We start from the raw sequence: 4,052 nt of genomic DNA on the forward strand, positions 1-4,052 counted from the left end.
CACTGCCCCTCGCTCCCAGGAGCCCCAGCACTGATGGTGATCTCCCTCAATGCACGAACAAGGGGCTGCATTGTTAGACTGCCTGTCTCTTGGTTTCTGATTCACCCCGGGCCACTGCAGCCTGAGCAGGTTCGCAGCTGCTCAGGGATATACTTTCCAGCACATTTAGGACTTGGAACAGCCCCAGGTTTCAGGAACACATGGTGAGGGGGGAAGGGAGGGGGCTCGAACGGACTCGGAAGGGGGGAAGTGAGCTACTTCTTTCTTTCTTCAAGACGAAGCTCCATTTTCATCATCTGATAGCAGGAACAGCATCTGAGGACGGCGGATGAATTGCAAACCTGTGCAGGTCGGGGGAGAGGGCAGGCGAGTGGGGGGAGGTGGGCAGATGGATTTCATCCTGGCTGAGGTCTTCTCGTGCAGCCCCGGCCCCTCTGACACGCAGTTCCTGCTCCAGTTACAGGCCCCGCCCAGCCCTGGCCTGCCTGCCGGGAGCCTGTGAGCCTCTCGCCGCACCGGAAGTCAGCCCCCGGGACCGAGCCTCTGACTCCCAACCAACCCCCAAGGCCAAGGGACAGGAGAGGAGCCGGAGGCTGGCCCTCAGATCCAGGGTCCTGGGGGAGCACCAGTGTCAGTGGGCCTGGTTGTACAAATGAGTGGTGTCTCCTCTCTCCGTCCTGGTGTCTTGTTAAGGAGGGAATAGAGACGATGCTGAATAGTGGTGGTACTTTCCCAGCTCCAGCATCAGCTCTTTTTCTCCCAGGCAGTTAACTGTCTCACAGCAGACAGGATCCAGGTGACACTGCTGTCCCTGCATTCAGCCACACTCAACCCCCACCATTCATCCATCCGTCTAATGTCTGTTCAGGTTCTTCTTAGTGCCAAGCACGGTCCAGGCACTGGCTCTTAGCAAGGAACAGAGAAGGGTCCTTGCCTTTGGGGAGCCCCGGTTAATGGAGAAGCCAAAGGAAGAGGTCCATGCGTCTAGCACAGAGCGAAGGGGCTCGGTCAGGGCGAGTCCAGATCTGAGACCCTCAGTTCCTCTGAGAGACCCAGCGACCTGCTCACCAGGCTTCAGGCAGCCTCCTTCTCTGCCACCATCTAGCTGGGTGACCCGGGGCCAGTTTCTCCGTGCCCATCAGTCATCTCAATCCACCAGAGGAGATGGTCCTCGGGGGTCCCACCTGCCTCCCAGGATGGTGGCGAGACTCAGGTAAGACTGTGCACATGACTCTTTGGCAAAACGCACAGCTTTGTCTAATTCTCATATTCTGCGGCTCCCCCTTTTCCCAGTCGGGTAACTGAGGGTGACTGTCCATCCCACACGAGCCAGTGTGAGAACAGGGAGGCCCACGTGTGACGCTGGAGCTTGCCGGCCCCGACCTCTCTGGGCAGAGCTGCACAGGGCTGGCCTCTGTGCGGGGCTCGGAGCAGATCCCGGGCTCCCAGACAGAGCCCCTTTCTCCACGCTCCTGCACAAAGATCGCTCACACAGCCTATTCAGAGGGCTGACGGATTGAAAGGGCGACCTTTGGGCCTGCCTCAGTGGGCGAGGGAGCTAGGCCGCACAGCCCTGCTACCCTGAGGGATCGGCCGGGCCCTGATTCTGCACAGACACAGCAAGGAAGGTGCAGAGGGGCCCGAGGACAGGGCTGAGTGCCTGGCCCCTGACCCCTCTGCTCTGCAGGGCTCCCGTTTGTTCCCAGAGCCAGTGAATAATTACCACCCACCCATCAGGGACCGATGAGGTGAGCAGGGAGAGGGTATAGGGCATAGGTGTTTGGAGACTAGCTGAGTTTGTAGCTGAATGAAACGGTTTAGACGGCATGGCTAAAAAGGATAGCGAGTCAGCACAGCCCAGTCACAGCTCTGCCTAATAGAAATTACTGTGAAGATGGAAGCTTCCATATGTACCCTCTCCGCCTGACAGCTGCTAGCCGTACATGGTTATTGAGCACTGAAATGTAGCTGGTGGGACTGAGGAACTGAGCTTTTTGTTTAATTGAATTAATCGAGTCGCCGGGCTAGGGACGTCCCCATTGGTCAGTGCTGGGCTAGTGGAGAGGGGTCACTGAGGCTCTGAAGCCACACAGACAGGTTCACATCCTGACTGTAACTCACTGCTGTGTGACTGAGGCGTGTTGCTGGACTTCTCTGACGCAGTTTCCCCATTATTAAATATATGGTTGAATAATGATACTAAGTGAGCCTGGTGGGGACCAGGTTTCTGAGTGGTCTGGCTCCGACCCCAGGGGGCTAGCTCATAGCTCATAGGAGCAGAGATGAGCTGGCAGCTGCCTCGCCAGGACACATCCTCCCCCAGCGCGGGTCAGTCTGGGCGCTTCAGCATCTGAGTTTGGGAGGAGGAAACAGATCCAGCCTTCTCCCTCCTAGGTCTGTACTTCACGGAATGAGGCCTGTGTTGGCGAGCCTGCTGTTCCCCGGGCTGGACCGTGATCAGGTTAAGAGGAAGTTTCCCTCCCTGGTCCTCTGCTGCCAGCTGCTTTCCTCCTAAGCCATTCACCTGTGCCAACTTTTCTTTTTCCTACACTCGCTTCAAAACTTACCAGTCCCACAGGCATCCTGGTAAGACTCTGCTCATTATTTTCCCAAGTGGCAATTGTCTTACCCTGGTCCCGGATACTGATGTCTTCCTAAGATCTGACCCTGGACTTTCCAAGGAGCCCATGGCCACTGCAGGACTCCAGGAGGAGGAGTGTCAAGCAATGTGGAAAAGGAGGGAGGTTCTGGGCCAGGTGGGCAGGTGAGATGGGGTGGGAAGGGCTCCCCAAGCCACTCTCGGAGGGCAGCCTCATCCTCTGCCTTTTCCCATGGGAGCCTCTGAGCCAGCATCCTGGAGACCTCGGGACACTCAGCCTCAGCCAGCACTGACAGACCTGTCCCCGTGGTGCATGGCACAGGGGTTCATTTAGATGACAAGGACCCCTGACCTCCTTCCACTAGTGACGATGACCAGGCAGGAGAGCTGGCAAATGCCAGGGAGCCAAAAGACACAAAGAGAAGTGGCCCTTATGGTGCTAAGAAGGGTGAAGCTTGGTTTCCCCATCACCCCTTCATCTCAGGTGTGTCGAGAGAATCTGCTCACCCCTACTTCACAATCCCAATCCCTCTACAAAGAGGAGAGGGAAAGAACTCAACTCCATCTACAGAGGGGGAGACAGAGGTCCTGAAAGTCACCTAGAGACTCAGCATCGGCCTTCTCCTTCCCTCCCACCCACCTCCCACAGGGTCATCATCTCTACCACCACCACCCTCATCACCATTTACTAGGTATTTATGAAGTGCCCGGTTTTGTGTGGAGCATGCTTTGTTATATTGTTCCATCCTGTGTGAAGTAGGTATCATTATCCCCATTTCACAGATGGAGAAACTGAGGATCATAGAAATTACTAACTTATCCAGAATCACACATCTCCTTTGAGGAGGGAGAGAAGATGTGAAGCCCAGGCTGTCACTCTCTGCAAAACTGCACGAGCCGTCAAGAGAGAGAAGCACGAGGGAGGAAAGCTGGTGGGGTGCTCTCTCCTCCATAATGTGCCACGGAGCCCAGAACAAGGTCTGCTGCCGGTGGATGCGGCCGTGCTGCCTGGAGCGAGTGCGCGCGCAGAGAGCGGAGAGCCGGCAGGAAAAACGCTGCAGAACCAGCTGCAGAAGCAGAAGCCTGCAGAGCTTCTTTCCTGGGCCTTTTCCTCCAGGCCAGCCTGTTCCACTGGAAAAACAACCTCCCCTGCCTGGGGACTTGGGGCCGGCTGGGCCACCTTCTGGTCTGTCTTCATTCAGATCCCATTTCTCCCCTCCCCGGGAGGTGGGGGAGGGAGTCACACTGGGGAGGGCGAGGGTGAGGCCGAAGTCTTCATCTGTCCCCCTTTAAGCAAGCAAAGAAAAATAGCCCTTTGCCAAGATCTTTCATCTCAGTCATTTACTCTCGCAGATGTTTTCTGCAATATAAACAAGAAGCAAAGAATGTTGGGGAGGAGAGGAGGGCGGGAGGAGAAGGAAGAGTGAATCGACAGCTTTGAAATCTGGGCCTG

General features: G+C 56.3%; 1 long non-coding RNA gene across 1 annotated transcript; it reads left to right on the forward strand.

The window, feature by feature from the left end:
- The first annotated feature begins 489 nt into the window (after positions 1-489).
- LOC132596776 (uncharacterized) lies at positions 490-3,852 on the forward strand. The gene is made up of 3 exons (XR_009562779.1): positions 490-1,213; positions 2,395-3,291; positions 3,383-3,852. It is a non-coding gene; the product is annotated as an uncharacterized lncRNA (long non-coding RNA).
- Positions 3,853-4,052: the final 200 nt, after the last annotated feature.

This window comes from Globicephala melas, chromosome 2 (genome assembly GCF_963455315.2).
Source record: "Globicephala melas chromosome 2, mGloMel1.2, whole genome shotgun sequence".
NCBI classification, from domain to species: domain Eukaryota; kingdom Metazoa; phylum Chordata; class Mammalia; order Artiodactyla; family Delphinidae; genus Globicephala; species Globicephala melas.